Source organism: Triturus cristatus, chromosome 3_1 (genome assembly GCF_964204655.1).
Source record: "Triturus cristatus chromosome 3_1, aTriCri1.1, whole genome shotgun sequence".
In the NCBI taxonomy this organism is placed as follows: domain Eukaryota; kingdom Metazoa; phylum Chordata; class Amphibia; order Caudata; family Salamandridae; genus Triturus; species Triturus cristatus.
Window position 1 is genome coordinate 903,914,495 of NC_140583.1, and position 23,745 is coordinate 903,938,239.

The 23,745-nt window shown below is 39.8% G+C and overlaps 1 protein-coding gene across 4 annotated transcripts in view; it reads left to right on the forward strand.

The window, feature by feature from the left end:
• KCNH7 (potassium voltage-gated channel subfamily H member 7) overlaps nt 1-23,745 on the forward strand; it is a 1,410,086-nt gene that overhangs the window by 60,765 nt on the left and 1,325,576 nt on the right. The gene's annotated exons all lie outside the window — the stretch shown is intronic.

Consider the following 23,745-nt stretch of genomic DNA (forward strand, 5'->3'; position numbering starts at 1 on the left):
CCGCTATATTTCCATAAGTTGTTATGTCTCTTTGTATGTCTCACTTATCCCATTCAAATTCTCTACACAAAGTGTCCTATCATTTCTCATTTATATTTGTTTCTGTGATTCTATGAGTTCATTTTAATTTGCACTTTATTGTTTTAAATTGTTTTCATTTTTTATTAATCACATCACTACCCACTTTCCTCCCGTTATTTGTTACCTTGCTATCTTTGTTCAAGCTAACAATTCCCTTCTCAGCATTATGCATGAGTACAGTGACACTCGTAAATTTGTGGATCTTCTTACTTTGTGGCAACGTACAAAGTTCCTTGTCTTCATGGGGTCATTTCCAAGACCCACCTGCAACCAGATATCGCCTCTCCAATATGAAAATGATAGCAGGCAAAAAAGAATTATGGATTCTCCTCTGTCACCTGAGTGGCAGCAAGGAAGCATAAAAATAATCCCATTGGCTGCATTATCTCTTTTCTCTCTACTGGAAGTCCTGGTCTGAGAGGTTCTGGCAGAGGAGAAAAGAGACAGAGAGTGTTGCCCCTGAATATATACTGGTGGAGCTGACAACTTCCACACACAAGGCAATGCCTGGCAGCAAGAATTTCCCAGCCTTTTTTTTTGCCTCAATTCATTTTGTTTTTTATAAGTTTCACTATGTTTGTGTTCGTGAATTAGGAATAGTTGAATAGAATTTTGCCCACTTACATTGTAATCCATATCATTTTAGATATCACTCAATTTCTATATTAGCACCACAGTTGTTGATCCAATCCTGCCACTCATGATATGATCACAGATCCTTGCAAGTCTCCGTCACGAGAATGTTTCCAATTGTCTCAGAATGAGCAAATTATTATTTCATCTTAACAACTGTAATCAGTCCAACATTGAAATAATTTGTAAGTGCCGTAAGTACAGGAATCACTAAGGAGCAACACAATTAACAATTAACTGTACATGTACCTAATGTGATGAAAGATGATTGTATTTGTTGAGATCATGCTGTATTGTCTCCTGCCAAGTGTAACACATTAGTTTTAGTCTTCAATTTGATGAGTTCTTGTGAGTAATTTATTAAACAATTGTAAACTAACTTTTTTGAAAGAAGACATTTTGGGATTAAAATGAAACTTACAAATAAATAAATAAGTTGCACAGTTGCAAAAATCAATGCAGGATCTTATGAAAGTGGCTTAGTCATTTTACATCTTGATTTTGAGTGCATAGAACAGACTCATTAAATACATTTCTTATTAGGTATATTTCCAGGTAGACTCTTGTGGTGTAACATACAAATGTATGCACCATAATTTCAGATTTATTGCTGATGTATAAAGCGTATTAATCATTCAAAATTAATTTTATCTAAGGATGGGCAGCAAACTCCGCTCTGTCGGTGGAGCTCATGGAGTTTTGAGTGAGTGAGTGATTGTGAGGGTGGCTGTATGGGTGAGTGTGTGCTTGTGTCAGTGACTGTATAGGTAAGTGACTACATGTTAGTATCTGTATGAATGAGTGAGTGGCTGTGTATGCAACTGTATGGGTGAGTAAGTGGCTGTGTGACTGACTCTGGGTGAGTGAGTAGGTGTGGGAGTAGCACTATGGGTGACTGACAGTGTGTGGGTGACTGTATGGGTTTATGAGTGGGTATGTCAGTGGCTGTATTAGTGAGTGAGTGGGTGTATAAGTGGTAATATGAGTGAGTGAGTAGATGTGCGTGTAGACCCAAGAATCAGCGAGTGCGTGTGTAAGTACTGGTATAGGTATGTGAATGTGTTTGAGAATGGTAGTGTGGAAGTTGGAGTTGGTGGATGAAAGGTTATCTGGGGGTGTGAGTGGGTGCTTTGGAGGTTCTGTGGATGATGTCATTAGTGATATCATCAGTGATGTCATTTGAGATGTCATCAGTGATGCCATCAATGATGTCAATGACCATGTCATGAGTGATGTAATATGTGAGGTCATAAGCAGTGCATTGCTGGGCGCGAGTTCTAGTTAGCTCACTAACTATAACAGCTGAATTTCACTGGTTTTGTGTGAGTGAAATCTGAGCCTAAATATAATGTTCTTGGAACCTTTGGTTTTTTCAGTGAATTTCTAAGGTTTTTCAAATGCTAGTTCCTAACTATAACATCCTTCTAACCTTCTAACCTTTGTTTTTTGCAGTGAATTGCTAAGGTTTTTTAAATTCTAATTCCCAATTACAACTTCCCTCTAACCTTTGTTTTTTCAGTTAATTTCCAAGGTTTTTTAAATGTTAATTCCACACTACAACGTTCTTCTAACCTTTGTTTAGATCAGTGAATATCTAAGGTTGTTTAGATGCTAATTCCTAACTATAAAATCCCTGTAACCTTTGTTTTTTTCAGTGATTTTCTATGTTTTTTTTAAGTAGTAGTTGCATTTGCAGAGTGGTGGAGAAAGGGGGCTGGGCCTCTGACCAGCTCTCAGGAATCCCACTGTGTAGGACTTATAGGAAGTACCAGGAGGGCTTCTTGGCCTCCAAGGTCCCTCAGAGGAAATTAGACATCATCCCCAACCAGTACTGTTCCAGGAGGTGCGTTTGCAGAGTGGTGGAGAAAGGGGGGGGGGGGTGTGGCCTCCGAAGATGTCTTAGCAGTCCCACTCTGTGGAACTTATTGGAGGTAACAGGAGGGGTAGTTGTCCCCTAAGGTCAACTACCAAGCAATTCTGCTCTGCTTCGAGTATGCGAGAGAATTTGTTACTCGAAGCAGAGCAGAGTTTGCTATGGCTAAGCTGGAGCCGTAATGATCCCGCCAAGCCATAGCAAACTGCAATAAACCACGGGGTGGACACTCTGGGACTTTGCCAGAGCCCGCCCGGGGGTGGTGGTCCCCAGGGCCATTACTGGCTCCAGGTCTTGGGCAGCGCTCCCCCACCTTCTACTTAGCAGGGCCACTCCAGGGTGGTTTGGGTCCCTGGGGCCCAGGGACTCTATGAGGCCCCCATATCCATATTTCAGCCCTTGGGAGGTGATGGTACCCGGATCATGGGGGGGTCCATGAGGCCCCCTGAATTCATTTAAAATGGCCCTGGGGAGGTTGTGGTCCCTGGGGTCCAGGGGTGTCCATGAGGCGCCCCTATTTCATATAAATTGGTGCCAGGGAGGTTGCGTCCCCGGAGCCCTGGTGCCCACACCTCCTCCACCTGTAGTAAAATAAACTGTGGGTAGGTGGCGGTGCTCGGGTATATTAATACCCTATGAGGGGAGTCCGGTGTGCCCCCTCCTTAATTTATATTTTGACCATGACCCCGTGATTTGACCTACCTGGGGGCCTCCTCATTAAGACATGTGGGAGCACGCTTCTTTTTGTTTCTTACATTTCGGCGGCAGTCCTGCCAATTGTTTTTTAAAAGATACTTTTTTGGCATTGTTGGGTGCCTGTGGAAGTCCCCCCAAGAGGCCTAGGAGGACAGGGTGTTTCTACCCTGCCCCCTTTATTTTAGTTTTATGTTTTTTCCTGTGACTCGGTTCAACGAAGTCACAAGATGGCTGGCAGCAGTTCCTAGTTTGAAATGTTGGCAGCCAATCAGACCTCACCGCGGCCCTATATATACAGCTGGAAAGTTTTTTAAATAACTTCAAAACTACTGAATGTATTTACACCAAATCCAATCAGCAGTTCAGGCTGTAGCCATGTCTAAATGTCTTTTATGAATTAACATGATGAAATCGCGCTTTTAAGCACCCCCTGGTTCTTGGACCTGCTTGATTGATCATCCCGAAACTTTCAAGATCGTAGCTGAAGTGAGTGTCATATCAATTCTCAAAATTTCATGAGGATTCGTCAAACGGCACTAAAGTTATGGGCAAATGAAAAAAACACTCTCCCTGATGAAACTAGGTCCTAACTGCTGATGACCGCCAGTAGGAAATATGCAATACACATAAGCATACCACACAGAGTATGGGTGTCAGCTCACGCCCCATTCAGCCACTGGCTCTCACAACCATGGAATTTTGTGGAGGGTTGCATTTTCCCATTATTGTTCTCATTATATATACATGCACACACATATGGATGTGTGTTTAAATAAGTATATATTTATATATAGTATTAGATATTAGTAAGATTATTTAATAATATATCATTTACATTATACTAATGGTATATATTAAAATATTTGAGATTTACTACTTTAGACTGCGTATATGTATATGTATTAAGAAACAACATTTGTGTATGCTTTTTATTGATATTAGTATGAAACTATATATTTTTTCAATATTTTTGTATTTACTTTTATTGAGAAAGGCAAACAATATTTTTGTCAAAAGTACTATTGTTGCACAGTATTGTTGATTTCGATATTGTGTCAGTGACCCAAAGGAATTCCAGGATCTTTGTATAGGGCTTCCGAAGAGCACTTGAGCGCAGCGCTTGTTACAGCACATGCTTCTAAGACATAGAGGTAGGAAAGCAGAGATGGTGCTGGAGGTGAGTGGCAGGAGGCCGTTTTTAAACATTTATAATAGGGAGGAGAGGGTATGTTATGATTGGCTGTCCCATTATCCTCTGTCCCTTTGTAGCAGCTGCAAGCAGGGGCACATTTTTTTTGGGACCATACATAATATAAAATTATAGATTGGTAAAATGTGAATAGCGGATATGTTTTTCTACTCGCTCGTGTTGCCTGTTTGATGTCATTTAGAATCCTTAGTTGGAAAAAATCCCAGGTACTCTCTGTTACCCACATATAAATGTATATAGTTACACAGCTCTCTCAATAAACTGAATTTCCTTACACTTTAATGAATAACCTATGTGGATGAATACTGTCAAAGAAAATAATTTCATTTACTCCCATTAAGTAGCTGGAAGACTGTAAAAAAATATTGTCAATCGCGTGGCAACATAAAGCATGAATAACTGAACCACAGGCGCTACAGACTTAATAGTATCGGAAAAAAGCAAAGCTTTCCCTCAACCATATTTCTGAGACACCAGATGGCTATGTATGGTGTCACACATTTTGCAAATGTAACTATATGGAGAAGGGAGAGAGAGTGTGATAGCCACAAAGTATTGACACTAGTAGCAGGGGCATAGATCGATCTTCATTTTATATCTTTGATATCTAAATGTTTTCTAATTTGATTTCACGAATAAATTAAAGTTGAAAAGAAATGTGTTATGTTTATTGTAAACATTTTACTTGGAAAGATTTAAGTTGTAGAAACATTCTCATTCATTAGATAGAAGAGTGGGGCTAGATGGAAAGGAAGCACAATTCCTTGTCATGCATACATAAAACTCTAAGAGGGGTAGAAATGTGACTGAGTAGCAGAAGACTAGACATTGGGGGTCCTGACTTTGCATCCTTAAAGCATTGAATTCTGTGCAAATAGCAGTAATGTATCGGAGTGGGTAGGTGGCACTTCATCCAGCAGGTATCCCTTTCCAACTCAGTACGATCCTTTATACGTGGCGTTAAACTTCAGAAACGTGAAAGACAAAACTGACATGAAGAATACACTTCAGCTTTAAAATGTTTGAGGCTTCCAGACTGAACAGAATGGCACACCTTTTCATGTGGTACCTTTATATATGTCATTATACTATATAGTTATGCAAGTAAAGAACCTTGAGTCCAGGGATGGCCCCACTGCATACAGTTTTAGTTTCCTGGAAGACCGCATGTTAAATGTACTTCAATAGAATACACATAAGCATAACACACAGAGTATGGACGTCAGGCCACCCCCATTGAGCTACTGGCTCTCATGTAATTGTCAAGGGTTGCTACTGTTTGGATGCATTGTTTTTCAAGACCACGGAATTTTGTGGAGGGTTGCATATTCCCAATATTGTTCTCATTGAGTTTTGGTGATTTTGGTCAGAAAACCTGCAACTGCCACCTTGCTCCACCCCTTGCTGTCACCACTCCTTCCCATTCTTTTTTACCTTGTTCATTCCAGCCAATTCTCCCCCACCATCATCATCGTGTCCTGTCTCCTCCTCATTATGACTTGCTGCCTCTTCATTTCCACCACATCTCCCACACTGTTCATTCCACTATCATCATCTTGCTTCACCCCTTGCTGCCATCCCTGATTCCACTGTTATTTACCTGTTCATCCTTGCAATTGCTCCCCATCATCATCTAGCCCCACACCATCACTGTCATCCCTCTTTCCTTAATCAACCCCTCCATAACTGTCACTGCCACAGCAATGTTCATCCTGCCCCATCACCTCACCATCCTACAGCCCAAAGTTCTGCAGTCGCCATTGGGAAAGTGGCTATTGCAGCTTCTCATTTGCATTTGAAGATGATCTTTAATAAAACAAGACCTTTTAGCTTTACCAATACTTGTTTTATAACAGAGAAATCAGTGTACAAATGCAGCATCAAATCCCACAACGTAGTGATTCCCCACATTTCTTTGAATCACCGAATTGCTGAAGGCTTATTTTCAAATATTAGTTTGAAGCTTTTGACTAGACAAGACCAGTTTGTGTGCTCTAACATGTCAGTTGATGTTTCTCTAATAGAGAGAGTGAACAGAACGACGACAGAAAGAGGAAATTATCCGATGTGGGTACTTGTCATCTCAACAGCGTGCTCCACACTCAAATAGTTGGGACAAATTTGCATAGTTAGTCTTTGCTGTGCCTTCAACGTTCAGATTTAGTATCTCTATTCAGAATGCTGCAGCTGCATTTTTAAATATTGCGAATTATATTTTTCAGTAGTCTGAGCGATCAAACTAGTGTAACTTTTGGAAGAGTATTTGATTCTACACTACTCCTCTCTAGTTACCTTGAGCAGAGTTAATACTTTCTAAAATCACTCCCTACAAAAATTGATCTAGGCACCCTTTGAAGTAAGTTATGCTTCAGATGAGATTGCTAGAGTCTGATGACCGGCTGAACATGAAAGGGTAATGATTGTGGTGTTCCCTAAACATTTAACATATCATTTAGAGCTTTCAGTACAGTGCTATATTTATGTTGCCTGTGGTGATCTGACCTCTAAAAAGTCAGTGTTGATGGTATTCCTACTCATCACATTCGGTCTCTCGCTATGCTTCGCTACGTGAAGTTAGGTGTTCCATCAAAACACGATTGTTCCAGCCTTCACAGGTTTCATCTTTTTTCCCACAGCATTTTATAGCAAACATTTTATCGTTATCATGGTAAGCAATAACTTTGCTTCTATCATCAAGAAAATATTTCCAGGTTTTAAATGTTTTCCTCAATCAGAAGTTTGTTAGAGTTTTCCTTTCCTTTCATATGCTGTTGTAGAATTATTTGTTAAATACATTGTAGTGAATTGATTTGATACAACTTTGAGTCTGTAAGGCACTCCTTTGAATGTGAACAGTTTATATAGTGCATTTCACTACAAGAAAGCAGAAATTTTGGGAAATAAAAATGAACTTAAAATGTATACCTTTAAACATTTACCACTAGCACATCGTGGGTCACATGAGGGCAGACATTAATGTAGGGTCTCAAATTTGTGTCTGTCACTATGTGCTCCCTAAAAATGAGTCTTTTCTGAATAGTAGGGAAGCAACGGTAGTTATACCACCTTTTAGGTTGCTTTTACAATCACAACATGTGGGGTTCCTTGAGATTCCACATAATCTTCTAATATTATTTACCAACCATCTTCTCCCTCTGGATCAGTTTATTGGCATATTTGGTGACTTCTATTGCTAAGTTGATAACATCAACTGTTTTCAAATTGAAACCGCCTGAAGCAACCCTATAAAAACCTGATAGTTTAGCTCATGTAGGATAACAATTTATGCTTCATAAAAAGACGCTTTGTTGGTGGGAGCTTCTGTCATTAAATTATGGTCATTTCTCATACTTAGGCCTTGCCACGCTACGGGTGGGCAGAATTTGTGGAATTTAGTGACTCTGCGTTACGCTTGTAACGTAGAGTTCCGGGCTAATTCCACCAATCGCTGGGTGGCATAGTTTTTTCCTTTGAGGCTCTAGAAATGCAAGCACGAGTGAGATTTGGAGTCCCTTAGCGGGATATCATTACTGGGTGTGGCTTGAGTTATGGGGCCCAATATCCTGCCAATAGTATCTGCTCAGCATAACGGTCATTTCTGGGAAGTTTATTTTTACAAATAGTAGAGTAAGTCTTGTTGGTTGCCAGATGTTGCGGCCTGTACATGTGCATGCGCTTAGGAGAATAAGGCCCAGAAAGCAGTAGTATCTTAAAAGAAGATCTGTCTCGAATGAGCCTTTTTAACATGGTAAATTAACATCCCTTGCTAGCAGTCCTTTCCTAGATTAAAAAAAGAAATACACTAGACTCTGATGCATTACAAATTATATTATTAAAGATATGTTTGCAGGAAGTATCATGTGCGCTTGTTTTTATCAGAGTAACACTGCTTCATCGAAACAGCTGCTGATTCGCCTATACCTCATAGAAATTAACCCCCATCGGTATAATATATTGAACACCAACTAACTTCAATGAAACTGACCTGATCCTTTATATAACGTTCTGTTACGAAATGTGCCCTTGAAGGTAAATAATTATAGACCATTGTGCAAAGATAAGGTAGTGCATTAATAAATAAGCAATTAACACAGGTCCAAACCCCTCAAGCTCTCTGCTTAAAGAATTAGCACACATAGGGGGTGGTCTTTTATCCAAAGAGCGAGCCCAACACAGCGTGCAGACAAATCACTAGGGCAACAAGCATTTGCAATGCAATAGGTCTCGCATTTACACGAGTTTGAGCTATTGCCATTGTAATTGACAATTGCTTTTATTTATGTTTTGGTTTTTAAAACATAAATAAAAGGCCTTGTCATTTACAATGCCAATAGCTCTAAATCTCGCAATTGCGAGACCTTTTTGCATTGCAAATGCTTGTTTTTTATTACCCCAAAAACATAGTACAAGAAAACAAGCATTGCCAAAGCCAAAAAACTGTCAGCCAGCCTCAGACTTATTGGCTTTGCAATGATTCAGTCTATGTGTGCGTTCAAGCTGGAATATTGAATTTTGATAGAAGTGCTAAAATATTTGCAATGTTTCTGGGAAATTCAAACCCTTGCAGTAGGCAGAAATCCCCCCAAAGCTCCTAAAATGCCCAATGCAGTCGAAAAAGACAGTGGAAAATGACTCTTCATATATGCATGGGAAGGAACAATCGATTGAGAAATACAAAAAATAACGTAACTACTTAATGGAGCAGCCTGGTGACAAATAAAATATCCTTGACTTCGGATCAACAGAAAGGAAAACAAAATGAAAAAAAGAAATGGCTTTAGGAAGCAGAAATGCTAAAACAATAGTTGTTCAGTTCACTAAACCAAAACCGACTTCATAAAACAACAGAGCGCTCTATGATGATTATTTCTCGCGGTGTCAAGGATGTACTTTTGAAAGGGGTCCACCGGTAAACTAAACTAAAGTGGCACAGACAAACAAGTTCCTATTTTGTAATAAAATCAGCACCAATATGTATTTCATGACGCATTCTCCGAGGCAGGGTTTCAGAATCAAACCTTACCCTGCTAATCAGAAAGAGAGGAAAGGCGGCTGGGACTGTTTACGTATTGCAGGAATCAGGATTCCGTATTTGAACCTCCATTTGGTTTTTTGGCTATGCAATTCGCACTTACTGTAATTAATTTCGATACCTTTTTTTCAGAGCACAGGGGCCCCTGCGTTTTATGCTACACTGCACAAGCAATTGAAAGAAGCAGATGACAAAAAACTGAAGTACCAACTATTCACAAGGCTTTCCTCCTGCTTCAAACGAGCAACCTATTTAAATTAATTATCAGCTCAAAATGAGCAACCTCGTTTAATTAGGGTTTACCCCTAATGGGTTGCTGAACTAATGGGGTGGGGTGGGGGGTTCGGTGGGCAGACGGACGCTACCACTATCTTCTTTCTTTCTGGACACTGCTCTCGCACTCTCACACTGGCAGAACTGGGGCCTGTATTACATACTTGTACTTTAATCCACCATCCCGGTCGCGTGGCTGCAGTAAATGAAAATGTTTAATCATGATGATTGTAACGGTCACCGTGCGCTGAGCCCTGGACCGCGCCCCCCCCCACAACGCGGGGGGTGGGGGGGGGCTGCGGGGGGCCTGTGTTACGTCCCTGCCCAGTCTGGTTCTAAGAAGCCCCCTTTGAAAAGATTTAGAGGGCGAGGCTAGACAGTGAGGATAAAATGATGCCCAGAATCACACAATGTAGTCTGGTGGAGGAGCGGGAATTTGCACCCTGTTCTATGAATGTATATCTACATTTAATGTGGTGCCGGAAGAGAGCTCATTTTGGAGCAGGGGGGCCCGGCTGGCAACCCTAGCTCCGAGTTCAGTTTCCTTTCCTGTGCCCGAGCACCTAGTGCTGAAAAGCCCCTGCGGGCTCTTCTCTCACTACAACATGCATTCTGCGAAGGTAGAGGGCAGCTCGGGTTACAAGCTGCCTTTGAAGAACTTCACACCAGGCAGCTGAAATATGTGCGGATTATGTGCCTGGGTGCTACTTTAAATCAGGCAGCGCTAGGAGGGGGCTGGGCTACCATGAGCAGATGGTTCTGTTTAAGACGTGCGAAAGCACGAGATGAGCAGCGGGGAGTGGCTGAGGAGAGCAAAGGAATGGTGGGAGGGAATTCAGATCCTGCTTAAATATAAACAAGTTGGGTGAAACATGTTTAAAGTAAAAAATGAAAACACGAGTGCTCAGGCTTTAACTACCACTAAGGACGGAGTGAAGAAGCAGCAATCTACAGTAACAGTCCAGATAAGAACAGCACTGTTAACAATGGCACTCTTGGAGCAAGTCGGGCGAACACGTTTAAAACAAGTAGTTCCTAAACAAAACTAACAAAGCCAGACAGCGCAATAAAACAGTAGTTGGTCGGTGCTGCTTCCCACAGAAACGGAAGTGATTCATCAGATCAACAGCCAACAGAAACAAAGATAACAGCAGCAATGCCAGAGTTAAACAAATCACAAGGGGCAGGAGAAATTCCACGGACTTTCAGCCAACATAGAGATTACTTTAGGTCTCGCAGCGCATGCGCTGCTAACGCGAGACCTAAAAAGGGCGAAATTGTTCTCTGTTTGACGGAGACATGGCAGGAAGCAGGTCTGAAATCTATAATGTGCAGTGACAGAAAGAAAAAAGTGAGAGGATGATATCATCGTTTTTGACATGCATGATTTAGCTTACCCCACATACATGATCTGTTTCCTTTCACAATTTTCAAATTCAGTCCGCTAGACCCGGCTGGTGAATCGTGATAAGCTTTTAATTAATTTCAAACAAGCTTTGTTTTATTGTGCAAGTAGCCATATGGAGGTTTCTTTTTCAAAGCCCTTTAATTCCAAGGAGCTCTGCCATCACACATTTCGCAATGAGTGGGTTTAAAATTTAAATCAATCTAGATAGTCTACGAAATATAAGCAGGCTTGCTGTATAAATTATGCAGCATTAACTAATTATAGTTGCTTTATTTAGGAACTAACGTTAGATTTTGTCAGAAAGGGGAATTAATTTTCTGTTGTCACTGCTACTCAGGGTGGTGTAAAATAATCACAATAGTTTATTTTTTAGTAGTCTGGAAGATACCACGGGATAATAGGAACAAGTAAAGATTACCTCATCCCATATTTATGAAGACTAAAGCGCAGGAGCGCTAATAAATTATTGCTGGGCACTCAGACTAATGCCTATTGGTTCAGGAAGCATACATTTTCTACCTTTTTCCAGACTTAGGTTCTCATTATCAGTCAGGTGGAGTGGAATTACCTCATTCAATTCCCCTCCACCTAATTCCAAGTAGCTCAGATTGTACACACTTGTTTTTCCAGATGTGGGAGAACCAGACTCTATTGTACTGTGCCGTAATTCCACATGGATACAACTTCCTCAGTTTGTGACTGCAACCACACCTCATTAACCCCCATGGAACTGGGAATTCTGTGTGGGTTTACATCCAGAAATATTGATCATGCAAGGTAATTCCCTATTTCAAGGGTTTAACTTGTAATTGCTTGGTGAGGAGCAGATTTACCATACAGTAATGAAGCTCCCAGTACCATGCAACTCGAATTAGGGCCTAAATGTTAAAGAAATCTGTATCTGGCAACAGAGCACAGCTATCCAGAATACGTCATCGCTTTTTATCACCATAAGGGCCTATAAGATGTATCTGGCCATGAGAATCTCATGGAACGAAGCCCAAGGCACTGAATTTCAGAAATACAAATGTAGAAAGGCCCACAAAGGAAATTCCTCTCTGATCAAGATTCAAATACACACCATGAAGGTTTATTTAAAATTTTAAACCATTACAGAAGGCAAGTATAGCGGCTTAGGCAGTTCAATTCAAACTATCAACAAATGGTCAAAATGTACAATGCAAATACATGAGAAATTCATAAAGATAGCATGGCAAAAAACATGTTCTGAGTAATCTCTTAGTAAAAAGTCAATAAGAAGACCGGAATGGAGTCTACTTTCAAAGGGAAAAGACCAGGCTTATATCCCAGAAACAGTGTGTTAAAAAGTATAATCGAGAAACCACACTGTCATTGTGCTGTGGGAAAAAAGTTACACCAAGAATACAATCCTGCATGCGTACAGTGATGATTTTTCCCCTAAAACCCAGTGAATTGCAGACAACGGCATATTTAAATTTACATACTCAACCTCTGTTAGCCAGAAGAAATGGCTTTGAAAAGATAAAGTTGAGCAGATCAGAGCTTCTTCCTCCAGGGCACCAAGAACACAAAAAGAATACATTATAAAGATACACCAGAACAAAACTGTAAAACTCCTTGAATTAAGAAGGATTTTTACTTAATTCTGAATATCATTTTTTAAGATGAGCTGCACAGACAGAAATGATAAACCATATTTAAATGTGCATAGTACAACACATGCAAATGTATTTGAGGCCTAGTTATGTCAATTTTAAAAGCTCTGCTTTAACAAATACAATGCATTTACATTATTTGTGATTTCTTTTATCTCATCTGGGCACACAAATTGTGTTAATTTAAAATTTACTCCCACATAAGTAATTTATAAAAGGCACTGCAGTTGTTTATTTTGATGGGAGAGCAGAAATAAATGTGAATCCTTACAATATACTTCCTTCCTATTCATTGGATAATTGAAAAAGAGCAGTAGTCTTCAGAGCAGTTTTTAGGTCTCGCGCCTAGCGATGCAGTGCGTAGCCCTGCTCGCGCAGCAAGAGTCCTTTTGTCCGGCGTTCCAAAACGGAGCCTAGAAACGCACACGTTCGTGCGTGTGCTTTTCCTTTTGGCTTCCGTGATTGGCCTTTGCGTGCGCGTGTTTCTGAAAGACGCAATAGGCCAAAGGTGAGCGCATTGCTCAGCCCATGGCCTATTGGTGTCTGTTACCCACACCAAAGGCCAGGTGGTTTAAATTATCGTGCCCAGACACGGGCGCGATAATTGAAAACACATGTTCGCTGTGGCGCACGCACCACTCATGGGCGTGTTTTTTTTTTGCAATAGCGATCGCTTTTGTGATCGCTTTCATTGCCGCTTTTTTTGCTGCTGTTAGACGTACTCTGCAAAAGTGTTGACTTGAAGAAACAAATCTCACATACATTTAAGGTGTTATTTCTACACGATTTGGAGTTTCTGCCTTACTGATTTTGCTGGGTATCCTCACTGTCTCCGCTCGATACACAGCAGTTTCGAAGGTGATGCCTGGGGATTTTTGACAGATAGGTGAGCTGATGCAAAAAACAAGCATCGTCACTGAGCGACACCACGTCAGCAACAGTTTACTGTCTTCCTAGGTTTATCAAAAAGTGCATTTGGTTGATAAACTATGAGGAGTAAACTTTGAGATTATCACAAGGAGCACTTGTTTTCTATTTTCATTGCTTAATATGTATACTGGGGTTTTCCTGACGGACCCCTCTGTTGCCTTGTTCTGTACCTTTCTAGTCTGTGTGCAGTTAGTTCTTGGGGGAGGGGCATGTTCTATGACCGATAGCTCAAATGGAGCCTGCCTTTCCTATCCAGGTCTACGACTGAGGGCTTTAGAAACAAATGTAAAAAAAAAACTATCATGTAAAACATTACAGCGTTTTTCAAAGTCAAGCCACATAAAATATGCATAATGTATATGTGTGAGACGTGTCACTTTCCTGACTTTAGATTTTGATACGCAAAGTTACACAGTTGGTACAAACATCAAAAATTAATAGCATAAATTAATCCACAAAAGGTCTCGAAGAAGGTGGAAAAAAACAGAGAGAAAAGCTACCTATAAAAAGAATGTCAAAAGAACCGAGGATGTAGAAAGAGTGAGCACAGGGGTTGATTCCAGAGGCTATGGATGGACCTTTTGTCGCATTACTGAACCAGTGCAAAACACTACTCATTTTCTTTCACACGATGGCTAAGGTATGTGAAACTTCTGATGTTGCCCAGCAACTAAACCTCCAGTTTAGGGACATCGTTTACTACTGCAGCTGTTTATCTCAACAGTATCTCCTGCTGTTTGAGTCGAAGACACGGAGAAGCAAGAATATGTGATATCCGTTGAAGACAGTTACCGAAGGGCACTCTCGGTCAATGTCCCCTAAAAAAGTGTGACCAACCGAATTATAATTTCATTGCTGGTAGGAAGAAGCTGCACGGGAGAACATCTTTCCAGGGTTGACCAGAGACCCATATATCCATGATGGAAGTTACGCAGCCGTTCCATCTGCCTACAAATTGCGGCAGAAACCCAAATTTCGGTGTGTCTGGACTCCGAGTTAGAGGATATTCATGCAGACAATGAGCTGCTTTGTACTTCTGCGACAAATCAAAACAAGCATTTGCAATGCAATAGGTCTCGCATTTACGTGAGTTTTAGCTATTGGCAGTGTAAATGACTAACTTGTATTTTTTTTTTTTTTTTAAGACTATAAATAAAAGGCATTGTCATCACAATGCCAATAGCTTAAACTCGCATAAATGCGAGACCTATTGCATTGCAAATGCTTGTTCCATTTGTGTCAGGGAGAGCGCAGACCTGTGCTTTGATTTCCTCTTGTATTTCTGTTAGTTATGAACACTATAAGTTATGAGTCAGTGGCATAAGGCAAAATGAAAGGATGAGAGGCCACATAGACTCCCCTAGCTTCCCAATAGACTTTAGCCAGGGTTCAGTTGCCATCTTCTCAGACTAACGTACCATCTATCTGCTCATATTTTAAGATTTGCAAATGCCCGGACATGATTCTTAGGTAGAACTTGATTAGAAATGTCTGCATTCCTATTTAACATGCCTTTTCTGCCTTTGCTTACTTTAATTATCGGTCAGGAGTAATTCGTGCAACAGTAGAATACATATTAAAGTATTTTCTTTTAACATTTATTGCTTAAAGTATGTACTGATAAGGGAAAACATACCAGCTTTAGGTAAGTTATCAATTTTTTGGACCAGCAGCATATGAAAGTACCTGTCATGCCTGTATAAAACTGGCCAGCTGATAACCTTAACTAGACTGTATGAGGGCCCTATAAAGGAGGGGGGGTGCCACCGTGCCACAGGAGCTGCAGAAGCCTATGTTACACCTCTATCATCAAAACAAAATAACTGGACCCTTGAAATCATTCGAGAGACCATAAAGAAAAAGCAACAAACGTGAGAGCAAAGAAGGCTGCACAGCTGTTGGTCATATTTGAAACGTGTTTAGGGGATACAACCCTCACACATTTATGACACATTGAATTCACTTTGCAATGTAGTGCCAGAGTGATAGTCACTTCAACTTAAAATGGGCGTGTTAGGGCTGTGAGATTGAGCTTAAGACTGACCTGAAAGACACTATAGTCTTCATGTTTCAATCAAGTGACATTTCTTTTTTTTATTTTGTGAGTCCCTAAGCCACATCTGTTGAAGAGCTTACAAAGTGTTTCCTGAATGTTGAGGCCAAGTTACTGCTACCAGGTGACTCCACTTCTACTGCTTTTCCCTCTTTAGACAAACCAGCTATTGAGAAGCTCAATGCTCCCCTAGTATAGGCAGTTAGTTTTTTTCACAACTGTATATGAATTAAGACTGGTGTTTGCCTTATAATCCTTTACATATGTATGACATGTGAATTATGCGGCTCCGTATGTCTCTCAATATGGGATAGACAATTCATTATGGTACTAAACCAAGCTGCCACCAGTTTGGAATGGGATATGAGACAGAGAGTACCATTTCCAAAAAACTAAACGTCCGTCCACATGATTTACAGACAGGTGGACCTTAAGTATGCCAGTGATGGAGTCTCCAACACTGACATAATCCTCAGATAGCCTAATTCAGTAAGGATCATCAGAGGTTTGGCTTTTCGACCTCCCTCCCACTTTAGAGTGGGCGGTAAAGTGCCCAGATTTCACTGCTCCTTACCATCAGGTAAATTCTGGTGACAGGAGGTACCAGAAACTCAAAAACGACCCTTCACCATGAGAGACAACTCCCATGGTGTGAGAGTCATTAGGTATTGTATTTTCATAAACAAAATCACTCTTTGCAATTTTGTTTTTGAAAATAGAAAGACTTACTAAAGTTTAACCGAGGGTACCATCAATTTGAGGGAGCCATCCATCAGACTTTTAACATGAGCCAATATTTTCTCACTGATATTTTCATATATAGTGAAGAGTACCAGCATTTAGTGTGTTTCTTACAATTTCATTTAGAAATTCATAAAGTGCTTTAACTGCTGAAATCACATTCTCGTGTTTCATCGACTTGCAAGCAGAAATAATTGACTACCTTTTCTGAGTTAGATTGTTCCCAGTATGGTCTACTAGCAGATAAAAAACAGTCTTAAAGAGGTTATAATGTGCACCTCATGGAGAACACTAGGTACTTCTTATAAAGTAATACCATACAAGGAATTAATGATACACCTCTTAACAGTAAAACCTGGGTACATTATTTTTGCACCATTCCTGATTTCAAAAATAGGAATTGTAAACTACCACTGAATCCACTGTTTACGCACCAAATTCTTCATGTTTTTCCTTATTCTCGGCACGTTTCCAATAACATTTACCAGCAGGTTTTCATTGATAACATGTGTCCATAGTAAATATTGTAGGTGTGGTTTATATCACATACCTTGAAATCACGTTTTTGGCAGAGACTCCCGTTTCTGCCAGCATTGATATTACCCAGTGGTGGCTCCTCCGCTAAGGCGGAGGAGCGGCGCCCCACTGCTTGCGGAGCAGTGTCAAAGAAAAAATAAAATGTACATAAGTTATTATCATTTTATTTTTAGTATTGACAGGTTATGGTTGGGCGGGGCTTGGCTTGGCTCCCGTGATGTCCAGGAGGCGGAGTGGTTGCTGCACTCTAAAGTGCGCATAATGGTTTGGCCAGCTGTCTTGACGCACTTTGCATTTTCTCCACCCAGGCTGCATTACAGCCTGGGTGTAGAACATGCCCAGACTCCCATTCCCCATCTGAGTGCCACCCCTCCAGTAGCATACCAGCCGCCACTGAAATTTCCAAAGGCCACATAAGGAATGACAGTTGGTGCATACTTGGAAATGACCCATGTGGTGGTAAATTCTATTATTGTTTCTGAAAAACAATTGCATGCCCTGTTTTTCTGTGTAGAAAATTCCCTTGGTGCACTTATGTCCATTAGGCCTGACAATCAATGAATGTGTGGAAATAAATGCGCTCTCCTGCAATAATAACAGAACACAGTGATAATGTAACTAACATGTCATCTGAAATTAAAGCTACTTCAGAAATGTTAGGCTGGCGACTGTGATGCATTATCAAAACACGTTGTGTAATCTAGCCAGAACTGTTCCCCTTGATTCTGTGCATTTAAACACAAGGTCTGCTTGTAATATGGTCCCATATATTGTTAAACAATGAATATTGATTTACAGAGTTGCCGAGATCTTTGAACTTTTCAACTTACTCTGAATATTTATAGAAGTACAGTCATGTATTCCTCTGCAAGCAATTAGGTACGGTGTGATAGCAGATAATTATATTGTGAAAAAATAACACTGCCATGTCCTGGGAATTAAGTCAGTGGTAATGTTGATCTTTCCAAAGAAGCAAAGGATGCTGTTAATAAGGGCAAGAGAGGTTGTATCTCACAGATATAGAAAGGCACATAAGTGGCTCCACGCACAAGCGAGGAACGACCAGAAAATCAGACGTTTGAATTCTTGTTATTGTTAGAGTTTACATTTTTCATAAAATTTATTTTGGATAACAATAAAGAAAATGTGCCTTAAATTAGAAATGTGTTTAACTTTATCGTATCTATAGAGGAGGACATAGAAAATAGAGAATAAAGTCATTTCAACCATATGAGAAGATGCTTTTCGAGCATGTAAAAAATGCAGCTTAAATAAGTAATAGGCTCTCATACCTAATGTGCTTCTATGACTAGGCCAGAAAATTCTTTTTGCCGACTTCTACTTTACATTAAAATAAACCCCCTTTCAGAAACTGCTGACCTAATCCTCTTACTGTAAAAATTGTTCATTACTTTGAAATGTGCTATTCTAGGAGCAATGTATTTCTTTTGCTTCCTCACACCATGTGATGTATTTTGTTTGCTTTCTCACACCCTCATTTCAATAAACAATGTATTCTGCTATATTTTATAATGAATAGAGCATTTGCAATGTTGACTTATTCAAATATTTGTTCGCATGGTCTTATCAAGACTTACTTTCATTTCTTTAGACTAGCCCTTTGTCCACACTATGGGATACTGACAACTGATAACAGAATAGGCCTGCAAATGTTTTTATGAGATCCTTCCCTCATGTATCTAGTGCAAGACATATTAGAAACTTTTAGATTACTGCTCACTGGCATGAATGTTTACTGTTGGCCATGGGAGGAGAGACGACAGACCATCCGAAGACCCACTTCCATTGGACGGACTGTTCTGAATTTTTGAAATGTTTTATGTTTTTATATATACTGTTCCAAGTTAGTCAATTTCATTTCACACCATTGTTGCCTTTTTCCATGTCACCTTACCCTCGATGCTTTCTGCATTGTTTTCTTCCTTATTCTTGCCCAGATTGTTGTGTGCTACTGCTAACGGCAATTTCCTATTATCCTGATCTTATTGCGAGGAGACGTTTTCCTACAGCTGATCATAAATACTGCTGTTATTAATTCTTTTTGATTTAATTAACAGTTGCTGCTACTGCAACTTGTTGGGGAACTCAGCTGAGTTTCCTGAACTACTCTTAATGGAGAGTTTTACTAATTAGATGCGCCAGAATCTTGCCCTTTTCAAAGAGAACTCTTTATGGATTCCTATTTAGGTTACGGCTTTTAGACTATGATATGGACTATTTCCTTTATTGAACACACTGTCTATATTATACTGATTCTAATGGAACCTTTTCCTGATATTTCTGTAAATCAACTAATATGAATAAAAACAATGTTTATCTCCTAATGAGAAATAAAAAACGATTCCAAACCTTTCATCATTGAAAGAACATTAAGATACTGACAGTTGATGATTATATATGGAATGAAATTTGTTACAGCTCCATTCTACCATGGTGGCCAAGATCTGTTGGCCTGAAGATGGAGGAATTCCAGAAATAGAAGGCTTTTGGTATAAGTGCTTTGGGTCTGCACTGGTTGTCAAATTGCCCACCCAAATTTTGGGCCCTAACATTATCAAAATGAATATGTGTCACCCAGTGAATAAAACCTTCAAGAGTGTACAGCCTATCAGGTGTAGATTATCGTTTGTTAGGTATCTATACAAGGCTGCATTTTCTTTGATAAAATAATAAAACATTTAAAGGCTACTTTTGTTGTGGAAATTCACTTTTGCCTGCTGATTTTCAAGGCTTTAGATCACGGCTTACAGTAGTATAGCACCTGTGTGAATTCTCATTTTGATCCCTCATACCTCAGTCTATTTTGGAAAGGCTGTGTCCATTCTAATTCTCTATATGTAATTTGGAGGAGGAAACTGTAAAGGGGCTTTTAAAAGTGATTGTTTCTGAATTTATTTTTAAATGATTTTTATTTTTTTATTTTACTCACATGTCACTGTTTTAGTGCTTAGCCTAACTTTGCACGTTTTTTGTGTTTTGGCTATCCTCCATTCTACCTATTGTCAGTATTTGTTTGTTTTCTCCCAACAAGGCCATCTTGGGAAACGTACTCTCCTGCGATGGGCTATCACACTAATTTAATGTATGGGGTACATAAAAACTGTGCCCTGAGCGACTGCACTAATTTTCATTTTGATCCTTCATAACTTACTCTATTTTGGAAAGGCTGTTTTCATTGTGATTTTTTTAGCCTGGGGGAACTTGCAAGGGGCCTTTAAAAGTTAATGTTATCAATTTAATTGTTAGCTGATTTTAATAAGTTTTCTTCTACCTACTATCACCCTGTTGACACTTTGCCCAAGTTTGTACATTCTTGTATGTTTTGGTTACACTCCATACTAAAGCTTGTCAGTCTTTCTTTGTTCTCTATCAACTCTGCAATCTTGGGAGACCTTGTCTCCTCTAACGGACTTTCACACTTGCTTGTTTCAGCCCGAAGGAGTACATAAAAAGTGGGCTCTAATTCAGAGCAAAAATGTAAAATTATAGTATTGCCCATCCAAATTCCTTAGATACACTCAAGTAGAACAAAGCTGAGTCGTCCACAATACAGAAAGCAGTACCAAAGCTGAAAACGTTTACCAGAATTTTAGAAACACATTTTATTGCATTGACTTTACAGAGTTGAACCTGAGGCTTATGATAACACCCGTGTCCTACCAAATATTTCAAACAACTGGCCCCTTACCTGCGCTCAAGTGTGAGAGATATTTTTACACATTCGCTTAATACTGGGCTAGTTTGCCTAGGCTGGAAAGAAGCAACAGTCCACCTGATTCTAAAAAGATTCTTCTGAGCCAGAAAATGTTTACTTCATATTACTTCTGCCCTTCTTGTCTAAATTTCTAGAGACAATAGTTTTCCTTCAACCACAAGAACATGCGAGCGCAAATAAACTGCTCAACAATACTCAAGCTGTCTTCCATCTAGGCTGTCACAAGAAGGATGGACATTGTAGGTCCTGGATCTTTGGGCAGCAGTCGACACCATAGATCATGGCATCCTGCTTTCTAAACTGTCAGGCATCAGAATAGTAGAAGTGGCAGTAAAATTGTTAGAATCTTTCTAACACACAGGCGGAAAATAGTGTCCATAGGCCCTTTTTCATCAAAAATATCTTTACAGTTCATAGTACTTCAGGGTTCCGTTCTAACCCTCCTTGTCTTTAGCATTTGTATTTGTCAACTAGCACAGCTAATAAATCTCATGGAAACTACTTTTTTCATGTGAGCGTATGACACTCAACTCTGTCTATGGACTGTTTTCTGACCAAAGTTCTCTTAAGGACTCTGGTGTATGTTGTACAACAACCTGAAATTAAACCCAAGTAATACAGAGTTTCTGCTCACTTCTTCATACATCAACATTCGGAACCTCTGCAGGCCTAGCTGTATGAGACCACATCAACTCCCAACAAATTCTGTATGCTGTCTGGGCATCTACATTGACTCAAACTTTGGGTCAGAGATGCATCTGTCATACTCTGCAAAATCATGCCTCTTGGAATGTAAAACGATCTGCCAAATATTCCCTTTTCTGAACCTTATAGTGCAACTGCTGTAGTCACAGCTACTGTGCAATCACAAATTGACTACGGCAATGCTGCTGTTATTGGGCTACTATGGGCTTCCTACCCCACCTTCAATATGTTCAGGATGCAGCTGAATACTTTATATACAGGCTAAAAAAAGCTCGCTGAATATCGAAGCCCAGAAAGAGCATGCACGAGCTTCCAGTTCAGTTTGTGTGTATCATTTAAGGCTGTGTGTATTGTAAACAACATCTTCTACTCTCAAAAGCCTGCCTTGCTAACAAGGATATTTCAGTGATATTCTATGCAGGGAAATTTGAGATCTAATCCATTTTTTACTATTCTTATTAAATGCTAATACACTTTTCCCTATACTTTTCCTAAGGGAGATCCTTCCCTGGTGATGGAGAACAACTCCTACATGTGAAAAGTGACTAGTAGTAGCTTTTCACTTGTAAACATGGCTTCACCCCCTGTTTCGTAGTAAATGTGCACTCAGGAATGGTGAATAGCCGAAAGAACTAAATTTACTGCAAACTGTAAGACTAAATTTACTTATACAGATTTACTCGCTCATAAATTCAGCTTTGTGAATAGACCTTAAAGTGAGCAAATAATTATTTCTGCGCACCGTCCAAGTGTTTTTTGATGAACACATTAGCAGCTTCACGAACTATAGAGTATATTTAGGCTTTCCTGTTTTCAGTTTCTATTTTTGGTGAATTATGGTGGGGTTTTTTCAGTGTTTTCAGGTGATTTCAATAACTTTAAAAGACAGTGGTTATCAGTGGTTACACATTTTTGCACCATTAAAAACAACAGAAACAGTGTTTTTCCAGTATTTATGGGACTTTTTGCTTTTATTATTGCTTGCTTTCTACACTGATAGTGAATGGTTTGTAGATAGTGTATGTACAGTGTATATGAGATCCAAATACTTATCGTAGTACACCATACAATACGTCTTCAGTGAGTCTTTGGTCATGCAAGCTCACTCTTTCCTTCCCAAGTAAACTTTGATCTGTGAAAAGGCCCTCTGAACATTGGCACTTGAGACAGGCAATGCCAACATAGCCAGTACACAATTTACTAACTCTGTCCACTGACATAGCTTTCCATGCCAATATTGGTGCACCTGAAGATTGTGGTTCCCTGTGACAGGTTCTGCAACATATGTGTTGAACTGGGCACATATGGTCTCAGAGTTATTGAAGCGGTCAAAAATTAGGCAGCACTTTTGAAACTCCGGAGAAAATTTCCCTTTACAGAAGGGATCTGTAACTTGTGCAGAGTACCACAGTGAGGCTTCATTGACTTCAAATGCCATGGTTGGTGGACGGCTATTTCTCATACATTGTGAAATAAAAGTTCGTGAATTGCTCCTCAATATTTCTTTGCTTACCAATTGGCAAGCACTCTAACATGGAACATGTTGCAGTGCCAAAGTCACTAAAAGTGTCGCCCAGCCAACTCTCAAGGAGATGTTTCACATCTACACAAATTATGCTGAACACTTGGTAGACAAGGGTTTTTTCAGACTCTAGTTTTTTTTATTATGTCCACTACAGCAGTCATGCTTTCCTGTAAAAATCTAAGAATGCAGTATAGTGTACGTTTTTCAAATCACTATCCATATGTGACCAAAGATCCTCACATGTATTGCCTATGGCATCATCACTCAGCAAAAGTTCTGTAAACGGTTGCCACGTGGATAATATAGCATTCATGGCCTCTAGGACTGAGGACCACCAGCTAAGTGACACAGTTGGGATGATTCTTTCTTTGATGCCACACAAAGCACAAAATGAGAAATATTTGCATTTTATTTTCTGCGCATAACAAAACAGTGCAACAGAATGGACTAAAAAGTCAATAGCATTCTTCATTAACTCTGAAGCTTGTAAAGATGCTTTCAGCATAGCATCTAAAAAGTGGCAAGGATCTCTTACAGAGAAGCACTTCAGCTCAGGTATCGATTTTGACAGGTCAACACACAACATTTTTATATACGTAGCTGAATCACTACAAATACAAACAATATCACTCCAATCTTTGTTGAACTTGGTAAGAACTTTTTGCAGCAGCATTT